Source organism: Mustela lutreola, chromosome 5, assembly GCF_030435805.1.
Source record: "Mustela lutreola isolate mMusLut2 chromosome 5, mMusLut2.pri, whole genome shotgun sequence".
In the NCBI taxonomy this organism is placed as follows: domain Eukaryota; kingdom Metazoa; phylum Chordata; class Mammalia; order Carnivora; family Mustelidae; genus Mustela; species Mustela lutreola.
Genome location: NC_081294.1, coordinates 164511784 through 164524015, shown reverse-complemented (window position 1 = coordinate 164524015; position 12232 = coordinate 164511784).

Sequence of the window (12232 nt, the reverse complement as noted above, 5' to 3'; positions counted from 1 at the left end):
TTTTATTTTATTTTATTTATTTTTTCACAGATGACATAATACTTTAATTTTAAATTTAAGTATTGCATTGTATTTTATTTTATTTTAATTATATGTTATTTTATTGAAAGGACTGTTTATTTTTTCCATTAGTAACTCTCCTCATTTGTTAAAGCTTAGTTGAGGGTCCATTTATGCGGTCTATCTTCTGTTCCTCTGATCAATGTGTCTCTTTTGTGCCAATACTCATCACCCAAAAATCAAATAAGCCAGTCAATAAATGGGTAGAAGACATGAACAGACAGTTCTCCAAAGACATAGAAATGTCTAACAGACACATGAAAAAGTTTTCAACATCACTATCAGGGAAATATAAATCAAAAGTACAGTTAGATACCACCTCACACCAGTTAGAATGGCAAAAATTAAAAAAACAAGAAACAATAAATGTTGACAAGGATGTGGAGAAGGGGGATCCTCTTACACTGTTGGTGGGAATGTAAGCTGCCAAAGCTAACTGGAAAAATGTATAGGGGTTTCTTAAGATGCTATAAATAGAGTTACCATAAAACCCAGTGGTTGCACTGCTAAGTATTTGCCCCAAAGATAGATTTTTTAAAAAATCACATGTACCCCAATGTTCATAGCAGAAATATCTATGATAGCCAAACAGTGGAAGGAATCAAGATAACCTTCAACAGAAGAATGGAAAAGATGTGGTTCATATATACAATGGAATATTACTCAGCCATCAGAAAGAATGAATACCCACCATTTATCCTTTGGAGGAACTGGATTGATGGGCATGGATGGAATATGGTAGTAAAATAAGTCAGGCAGAGAAAGATAATTATCATATGGTTTTACTCATATGTGGAACATAAGGAATAGCACAGGGGACCACAGGGGAAGGGAGGAAAAACTGAATGGGAAAAATCAGAGGGGTGAGAAAAACCATGGGAGGCTCTGAATTCCAGGAATCAAACTGAGGGTTACAGAAGGGAGAGGGGGTTAACTTGGTGATGACTATTAAGGATGAAATGTATTGTGATGAGGAGTGGGTGTTATACACAACAAATGAATCATTGAACACTACATCAAAAACTAATGTTGCCTAATGGAGCATAATAAAAAAAATAATGTATAAGTCAATCAGAGAAACACAAATATCATATTATTTCACTCATATGTGGAATTAAAAAAATTAAGAGGAAAAAAGAAAGGAAAACCAAGAAATAGACTCAACTATAGAGAAAAAGCCGATGGTCTCCAGAGGGATGGTAGCAGGTGGAGGAGTTGGGGATTAAGGAGGGCACTTGTCTTGATGACCACAGGGTTTTGTAAGTGTTGAATCACTAAATTCTATATCTAAAACTAACATTACACTCTATGTCGACTAACTGGAATTTACATTTTAATTGTTATTTTTTAGAGTTTTAATTTAAATTCTAGTTATTTAACATATTTAGTGAAATTGGTTTTAGGTGTATAATTTAGTAATTGATCACTGCATATAATACTCAGTGTTTATCACAATATGTTTCCTCCTTAATACCTAACTGAAATTTAAATAAAAACTTGGAAAGAAAAAATATACATAAAAATAAATATAGATCTCATGCACAAAATTTTAAAAAAAAAGTTGTTAGAGAATACAGTCTATTATATAATGATAAAACGTGCAATTTATGAAGTGTGCATATTAAAAGTTTAAATGCACTTATAATTGGAACACTAAATGTGTAAAAGATTATTAAAAGATCTAAAGGGTGGCTCAGTTGTTAGGCATCTGCCTTAAGCTTGAGTCATGATGACAGGGTCCTGTGATTGAGGCTCACATCTTGCTCCCTGCTCAGTGGGAAGCCTGCTTCTCTTGTTCCCACTCCCCTTGACTGTGTTCCCTATCTCTCTGTCAAATAAATAAATAAAATCTTTTAAAAAAGAAGATCTGAAGGGAGTCAAATACCAATACAATAGTAAAAAATGTGATTCTCCCTTAACAATGGATAGATCAACCAGAAAGAAAATGAACAAGGATTATTGTGCTTGAACTACACTTTAAAATATATAGAATATATTGTATTTAATAGAAACAATACACATTCGTCTGAAGTCCACACAGAGAAATCTACAGAATAGGTCATATGTTAAGACACAAAACAATTCTTAACAAATTTAGGAAGATTGAAATCATCCCTAGCATCTTTTCCAACAAACAATATTTAAAAAATAGTAACATGTAGGTAAGTTCAAAATTTATATAAGTAAAAATAAAACAACCTATCCCCGAAGAACCAATGAGTAAAATAAGAATTTAAAAGGGATAAAAGAGGGGCACCTGAGTGGCTCTGTCATTGGGCATCTGCCTTCAGCTCAGGTCCCGATCCCAGGGTCACAGGATTGAGCCCTATATTGGGCTTCATGCTCGGTGGGGCACCTGCTTCTTCCCCTCCCACTCCCTCCACTTGTGTTCCCTCTCTCTTTGTGTCTCTATCAAATAAGTAAATAAGTTCTTTAAAAAATAAAAAATAAGAGGAAAAAAAGAAATGAAAATGGGAATTAAAATTTTTTGAGACAATGAAAATGGAAACACCATAAAAATTTATGGAGTTTAGCAAAAAAGGGTTTCAAAGAATTTTGATATGATAAAATGATTGTATTAAGATTAAATAAATATACAAATAAATAACCAAAACTTCACCATCAGGAACTATGTAAAAATTGATCCAAAATTTAGTAGAAATAAGGGAATAATAGATATCAAAGCAAAAATAAATAAAAATGAAACCATAAAAATGTACATAATAATAAATATGAGATAGTTTTGAATATATAAACAAAATTGACAGCTTTAACTAGACCAATAAAAATAGAGGAAACTCAAATAAATAAAATCATAAATGAATAAAAGAGATATTACAAACAATATCACAGAAATGTAAAGAAATGTATCATTTTGAATAACCTAAAAAAATGGATTACTTTCTATTAACAAATAGACTACTAAAATTGATTGTAAAAATAAAAAATAAAAATTTAAAAAAAGATAAAAAATTTAATTTCAAAACAGCAATATAATGTAAGGATATATCAGCAGTAGTCAAAAATCTCCCACTAAAGACCAAAAGCAGGTGTTTTCAACACTGAAATATACCAAAAAATTAAAAAGTGGGGGTGCCTGGGTGGCTCAGTGGGTTAAGCCACTGCCTTCGGCTCAGGTCATGATCTCAGGGTCCTGGGGTCGAGCCCCACAAAGGGCTCTCTGCTCAGTGGGGAGCCTGCTTCTCCCTCTCTCTCTGTCTGCCTCTCTCCCTGCTTGTGATCTCTATGTCAAATAAATAAAATTTTTTTTAAAAAAGTTGAAAAAAATTAAAAAGTGATACTTATTAATAATTCCTCTCAAACTCTCACACACACACAAAAGAGGAGGGAAAAATTTCACTTTCAAATTCATGTGTTTTTTTTTTAATATTTTATTTAGTTAGTTGACAGAGAGAGATCACAAATAGGCAGAAAGGCAGGCAGAGAGAGAGAGATGAGGAAGCTGGCTCTCTGCTGAGCAGAGAGCCCGATATAGGGCTCCATCCCAGGACCCTGGGATCATGACCTGAGCCAAAGGCAGAGGCTTTAACCCACTGAGCTACCCAGGCGTCCTTCAAACTCATGTTTTGAGGCGAAATTTATACTGATACCAAAACCAGAAAAAAGACACTACAAGATATAAAAACTACAGGTCAATATATCTGATGAACACAGGCATCAAAACTGTCAGAAAAGTTTGATCAAACTAAATTCTACACCAATTAAAATTATCATAAATCAAGATCATTTGGGATTTATTATTGGGATGCAATACTGTTCAACATATAGAAATCAGTAAATGCAGTATGTCACAGTAAGATAATAGATACTAACAATATATATTCTTTTCAATAGATGACAGAAAGCATTTGGCAGAATCAAAATCTTCCAATTACAGCATTTCTTCATAATTAGGCTAGAAGAAATGTACTTCAAAGCAATAAATGTCATATATAACAGGTCCACAAATAACATCACACTCAGTGTTGAAAAGCCAGAAGATATTATTCTAGTTTCACGATGAAAAAGAGGGTGTACAATCTTGCCATTACTTTTATTATTTTTAATTGCTTTTAAAATTTTTATTAACATATAATGTATTATTAGCCCCAGGAGTACAGATGGTGAATTTCCAGGTTTACACGTTTCACAACACTTACCATAGCACATACATTCCCCAATATCCATAATCCAACCACCCTCTCCCTTCCCTCCACCCCCACCAAACCCTAGTTTTTTGTTGTTGCGTTTTTGTTTTTGTTTTTGTTTTTGTTTTTCTGTGAGATTAAGAGTGTCTTATTGTTTGTCTCCCCGGATCCCATCTTGTTTCATTTTTTTCTTCTCTACCCCACAAACCCCCTACATTGTCTATCAGCTTCATCACTCAGGGAGATCATATAATAATCATCTTTCTCTGATTGACTAATTTTACTCAGCATAACACCCTCTACTTCCATCCACATCATTGGAAATTGCAAGATTTCATTTCTTTTGATGGCTGCATAGTATTCCATTCTGTATGCGTACATGTGCACACACGTGTGTGTGTGTGAAAATAACAATATCATATCTTCTTTATCCATTCATCTGTGATGGACATCTAGGTTCTTTCCATAGTTTGCCTATTGTGGACATTGCTGCCATAAACATTTGTCACTACATTTGTATCTTTAGGGTAAATACCCAGTAGTGCAATTGCTGGGTCATAGGTTAGCTCTATTTTCCACTTTTTGGGGAACGTCCGTGCTGTTTTCCAGAGTGGTTGCACCAGCTTGCATTCCCACCAACAGTCTAGAAGGGTTCCCCTTTCTCTGCATCCTTGCCAGCATCTGTCATTTCCTGACTTGTTTATTTTAGCCATTCTGATTGGTGTGAGGTGGTATCTCATTGTGGTTTTGATTTGAATTTCCCTGATGTGGAGTGTTATGGAGCACTTTTTCATGTGTCTGTTGGTCATCTGGATGTCTTCTTTGCAGAAATGTCCTTTCATGTCTTCTGCCCATTTCTTGATTGGATTATTTGTTCTTTGGGTGTTGAGTTTGATAAGTTCTTTATAGATTTTGGTTACAAGCCCTTTATCTAGTATGTCTAGTATGTCATTTGCAAATATCTCCTCCCATTGTGTCAGTTGTCTTTTGGTTTTGTTAACTCTTTGCTTTGCTGGGTAAAAGTTTTTTGATGAAGTCCCAATAGTTCATTTTTGCCATTGCTTTCCTTGCCTTTGGCCATGTTTCTAGGAAGAAGTTGCTGTGGTTGAGGTCGAGGAGGTTGTTGCCTGTGTTCTCCTCAAGGATTTCAATGGATTCCTTTCTCACATTGAGTCTTTCATCCATTTAGAATCTACTTATGTGTGGTGTAAGGAAATGGTACAGTTTCATTTTTATGGATGTGACTGTCCAATTTTCCCAATACCATTTGTTGAAGAGACCTTTATCCACTGAAAAAATTTGGTGTGCAGTATAAGAAAATCATCCAGTTTAATTGGATAACATGTAGTTGTCCAATTTTCTCAACACTATTTTTTGAAGAGACTGTCTTTTTTCCATTGGACATTCTTTCCTGCTTTGGCGAAGATTACTTGACCATAGAGATGAGGGTCTATTTCTGGGCACTTTATTCTGTTCCATTGATCTATATGTCTGTTTTCATCCCAGACCATAATGTCTTAATGATGACAGCTTTTTAAAAATATTTTATTTATTTATTTGACACACACACACACACAGAGGGAGAGAGAGAGAGAGAGAGAGAGAGAGAGAGAGATTACAAGTAGGCAGAGAAGCAGCCAGAGAGAGAGGGGGAAGCAGACTCCTTGCTGAGCACAGAGCCCAATGTGATGCTCAATCCCAGGACTCTGAGATCACAACCTGATCCAAAGGCAGAGGCCTAACCCATTGAGCCACCCAAGCGCCCCAATGATGACAGCTTTTTAATAGAGCTTGAGGTATGGATACCACAAACTTTGGCTTTCTTTTTCAACATTCCTCTGGCTATTCATGGTCTTTTCTGGATTCATATAAATTTTAATATTATTTGTTCCATTTCTTTGAAAAAACTGGATGGTATTTCATAGGGACTTCATTAAACATGTAGATTGATTTAGGTAGCATAGACATTTTCACAATATTCTTTCTTCCAATCCATGAGCATGGAACATTTTTCCATTTATTTGTGTCTTCTTCAATTTTTTCAAGAGTACTTTATAGTTTTCTGGTACATATTCTTTACCTCTTTTGTTAGGTTTATTACTTGGTATCCTATACTTTTGGGTGCAATTGTAAATGGAATTAAATCCTTAATTTCTCCTTCTTCTGTCTTCTTGGTATATGGAAATGCAACTGATTTCTGTGCATAGATTTTATATCCTGACACTTGACTGAACTCCTGTATGAGTCCTAGCAGATTTGGAGTGGAGTCCTTTTGGGTTTCCACATAAAGTATCATATCATCTGCAAAGAGTGATAGTTTGACTTATGTTTGTGGATTTGGATGCCTTTAATTTCTATTTGCTGTCCGATTGCTGAAGCTAGGACTTATAGCACTATGTTGAATAGCAGTGGTGATGATGGACATTCCTGCTGTGTTCCTGACCTTAGTAGAAAAGCTCTCAGTTTTACTCCATTGAGAATGATATTCATGGTGTATTTTTCATAGATGGCTTTGATGATATTGAGGTATGTACCCTATATCCCGACATTTGGAAGAGTTTTGATCAAGAAAGGATGTTTGCATTGTCAAATGTTTTTTTCAGCATCTATTGAGAGTATAATGTGGTTCTTGTTCTTTCTTTTATTAATGTACTGTATCGCATTAATTAGCAGATGTTGAAACAAACTTGCAGCCCTGGAATAAATCCCACTTGGTCGTAGTGAATAATCTTTTTAATGTAATGTAGGGTTATATTGGCTAGTATTTTGGCGAGAATTTTCCCATTTGTGTTCATCAATGATATTGGTCTGTAATTATCTTTTTTGATGAGGTCTTTGTCTGGTTTGGGGATTAACGCAATATTGGTCTCATAAAATGAGTTTGAGGGGACGAGATGGCAAGGAAGTAGGAGGAGGCACCTTTTCAGCCTCTACCTCAACGTGAGCTGATTACCTACCAAAGAACTCCGTTCACCCATGAAATTAGCCTGAGATCAGAATTATACACGTCTGGATCTCTACAGGGGCAGAAGACGCCAGTGGGCAGGTAAAGCAGAGTGGGAAAGTTGGACTGATATCAGAAGATAAACAAAAAGGGGAGGGAGCCACCAGAGGCGACCAGTTCAAAAGTAATACCCCAATACAAGCGAGAGTGTCCTGCGTCAGGGGACCAGCATGAACTTGGAGACTGGTTGAAAGCACTCCAAAAGAGCAAAGGATCACGAGGGGAAATTGAGGGAATCAGGGTGGCTAGGGACAGGGGCTTAAGTCCCTGTCCCACGACAGCCTCCCCTGGTGCTGAGGCAGAGAGAGTGCAGCGGAGAAACCAGCTTTTGGTCCCTAAGCCACCAGCGTGCCAGAGAATGCGTCGGTTTTGGCTCCTGTGAGAGGATAGGAGCCATGCCTATGGGCAGAACGTGCAAGCCCTACTACAAAGCCTTAGATACACACAAGTCCCTCATGCTCCCCTGAGAGAGTTACAAAAGCCCAGCTGGTGCACTTTGACCCGTGCCATTGTTTCAGAGCCTAAGCCCTGTGCCCCAAACTCTCCCCTGACAGAGGTGCGCAAAAGCCCAGCCTGGTGCTTTTGGACCTGCGCCCCCCCCCCCCCCGTTCTCAGTGCCTAAGACCCCCGTGCAACCCATAGCCGCCCCTGAAAGAGGTGCACGCAAGCTGGACACTCTTAGACCCAGAAAGACCAGGCACTCTCAGCCCCAGCCAGCGGGAAAATCTCAGTGTGCCATTGCTGCTTGGAACCTCTCTGGCAGTATGGAGCTGCCCAGACAGCCGCCACTGCCTTGGCTTTGGGTACAAGCAAAAGATCCTGCATCCCCAGGGTCTGCAACTTGGAACCTGCTCTGCCAGCAGCCAAGGGGGAACTTATTTAGGTTCTGTACCCAGACTGAGGCTTCTTTCTGAGAGGGAGATCAGGGTGTGGATTGTTTTCCTCTAAAACTACAAAAACCATCAAAAGCGGTCAAGGTGAGAGAAAAAAAAGTGAACAAACATAAAAACCGCCAGAGAACAAAAGCCTGAAAAAAAATAAAAAACAGTTTCCTCAAAGCCTACCCCCTTGAAGGGCGCGGGAGGACTTAACTCAGGGAACATCATTGACTTAGAACCCACGTGGCAGGCCCATCCCCCAGAAAACAAACCAAGAAAGGAAAAAATAAAAAAGAGCAAGAAAAAAAAAATGACTACAAGAGAACAACGTCTACTTCATAGGAAAATTTTTATTTTTCACTCGTTCACACTATTCTGGTTCATTTTTTTTTACACATAGGTAATTTTCTTAACCAATTTACCATCACAGTGAGCTGCACAGTACATCAAATACCATAATAACCTTCTAACCTGAAATTTTTGATACATACACCTATGTTTTTCTTTTGCATTTTTATTTTTTGAATTCCTCTTTTTTAATTGTAGTTTAGTTTAGGCTAGTTTATTCCTTTTTTATTTTTATCCTCTAATATTCATATAGAGTTAAACTTCAAAGTAATCCCCTTTCCCCAATCAATACTATCCTCTAAGTAAACCAATTTTTAATCCCCTTTATCTTAGGAAAGATGAATCCTTTAACAAATGTGTCAACATACATGAAGGAAGAATCAAAACAACCTTCCTCACACACACTTAGAATGTAAAACCAATCTCCCATCTTCTTCATCCACCAGTGTTTCTGCGTTTTTAGTGTTTTCCTGATAACATATAAATCTTACACTTGGGATTCTTTTTGACGAGGTTCTTCCTTTATTTGCATATATATATATATTTTCTTGTCATATACTTGTATCAGTCTTTTTTTGGTCTGTTTTTGTTTGTCTACTTCATAAATCTTACCTTGGGGCCCATCAGGGCTGAACCTTCTCTTTCATCTTCCCTTTCTTTCCTGTTTTTCTCTCTCTCTCTCTCTCTTTTTCTTTTCTTTTGTCTCTCATTTGGGTGGGGAATCCTGATTGCTCAGAAGTGTTCCATGGTGCACCTTGACTGCAACACAGTTGATAAATCCAGCTACAACTGTTCAGTCATCTCCCACCAAAATTATTAGGAGGAGGAATGCCCAACAGAAGGAAAATACAGAGGATGGACCTTCTGCAACAGAGTTAACTGCTATCAACATAGACAATATGTCAGAAAGAGAATTCAGGCTAACAATTATCCAGGCAATAGCTAGGTCGGAGTAAGCCATGGATATCCAAACAGAATTGATTAGGGCCGAACTGAAAACGACCAGACAGGATGTTCACAATGTTAGGGAAGAGCTTAAAGCTACCAGGGAGGAGGTTGACAATGCTCTCAATGAGTTCCAATCTAATCTAAATTCTCTCAAAGCTGGGGTAACTGAGACAGAAGATAGAATTAGTGATCTGTAAGACAAACAGATAGAGAGAAAGGACCTGGAAGAAGCCTGAAACAAACAGCTTAGAAAACATGAAAAGAGTTTCAGGGAAATAAATGATGCCATAATGCGTTCCAAAGTCAGAATTATTGGAATCCCTAAAGGGAGGAGAAAGAAAGAAGTCTAGAAAATATAGTGGAACAAGTCCTTCATGAAAATTTTCCCAATCTTGCGAATGGAACCAGCGTTCATGTACTAGAGGCTGAACGGGCTCCACCCAAGGTTATACATTCCAAAAAAAAAAAATCACGACACCTAATAGTCAAATTGAGGAATTATAATTGTAGGTATAATCTCTTCAAAGCTGCCAGAGCAAAGAGGCTCCTTATTTACAGAGGGAATCTCATCAGAATAACATCAGACCTGTCCATAGAGACCCGGCAAGCCAGAAAGGGCTGGCAAGATATATTCAGGGCACTAAATGAGAAGAACATGCAGCCAAGAATACTTTATCCAGCAAGACTGACATTCAAAATGGATGGAGAGATAAAAAGTTTTCAAGACCGGCAAGGATTAAAAGACTATGCAACCACCAAGCCGACACTGCAGGAAATATTAAGGGGGGGGGGGTTCTATAAAAGAGGAATAATCATAAGAATAGCATTGAACAGAAACATAGAGACAGTCTACAGAAATAAATAATTCAAAGGTAACTCGATCTCAACAAAAATGTATCTATCAATAATCACCCTCAATGTGAATGACCTAAATGTGCCCATCAAATGGCACAGGGTTGCAGATTGGATAAAATGACAGGACCCATCCATATGTTTCTACAAGAGACCCATTTTGAACCTAAAGATACACCCAGACTGAAAGTGAAGGGATGGAGAAGCATCTTTCATTCTAAGGGGCATCAAAAGAAGGCTGGGGTAGCGATTCTCATATCAGATAAATTAGACTCCAAACTAAAGACTGTAGTCAGAGATACAGAAGGACACTACATAATCTTTAAAAGGGACTATCCACCAAGATGATCTAACAATTGTAAATATCTATGCTACCAATATGGGAGCAGCCAATTACTTAAGAAAGCTGTTAATCAAGATAAAGAGTAATATTGATATGAATACACTAATCGTAGGAGATCTTAACATGCCTCTCTCAGAAATAGACAGATGATCAAAGAAGAAAATCAATAAAGAAACAAGAGCATTGAATGACACATTGGACCAGATGGACCTCATAGATATATACAGAAAACTCCATCCTAAAACAACAGAATACTCATTCTTCTCAAGTGCATACAGAACCTTCTCCAGAATAGACCACATACTGGGTCACAAAGAGGACTCAACCTATACCAAAAGACTGAGATTATTCCCTGCATATTCTCAGATCACAATGTTTTGAAACTGGAGCTCATTCACAAGAAAAAGTTCAGAAGGAACTCAAACACCTCGAAGCTAAGGGCCACCTTGCTTAAGAATGCTTGCATCAACCAGGAGATCAAAGAAGAACTGAAACAATTCATGGAAACCAATGAGAATGAAGACACTTCAGTCCAAAACCTATGGGATACAGCAAAGTTCGTCCTACGGGGGAAAAACATAGCCATCCAAGCCTTTCTCAAAAACATGTTAAAATCCAGAATACACGAGCTCCTCTACACCTTAAAGAACTGGAGAATCAACCACAAATAAAACCAACTCCACACGTAAGAAGGAAAATCATCAGATTAGAGTTGAGATCAATGAGGTAGAAACCAGAGATACAGTAGAATGTATCAATGAAACTAGAAGCTGGTTTTTTGAAAGAATCAATAAGAGTGATAAAACATTGGCCACACTAATCCAAAAGAAAAGAGAGAAAGCCCAAATTCATAAAATTATGAATTAAAAGGGAGAGATCACAATTAACACCAAGGAAGTAGAAACAATCATCAGAAGTTATTATCAACAGTTATATGTCAATAAGCTTAGCAACCTTAGATGAAATTGATTCATTCCTGGAAAACTATAAACTACCAAAATTGAACCAGGAAGAAATCGACAACCTGAATAGAGTGATATCTAGTAACGAATTTGAAGCAGTAATCAAAAACCTCCCAAAAACAAGAGCCCAGGACCTGACGGATTCCCTGGGGAATTCTACCAAACTATAAAGAAGATATAACACCTATTGTCCAGAAGTTGTTTCAAAAAATTGAAGCAGAAGGAAAACTTCCAAAATCTTTCTATGAAGCCAGCATTACCTTGATCCCCAAACCAGGCAAAGACCCTCCCAAAAAGGAGAATTTTAGACCAATATCACTGATGAATATTGATGCTAAGATTCTCAACAAGATCCTAGCAAACAGGATCCAACAGCACATTTAAATGATTTTACACCATGATCAGGTGGGATTCACCCATGTGCTACAAGGATGTTTCCACATTTGTAAATCAATCAATATGTTAGAACAAATTAAGAGAAGAGAGAAGAACCACATGGTCCTCTCAATTGATGCAGAAAACGCATTTGACAAAATCTAGCATCTGTTCCTGATTAAAACGCTTCAAAGTATAGGGATAGAGGGAAAATTCGTGAACCTCATCAAATCTATCTATGAAAGACCCACAGCAATATCATCCTCAATGGGAAAAAGCTTGCAGCCTTCCATTGAGATCAGGAAGAAGACAAG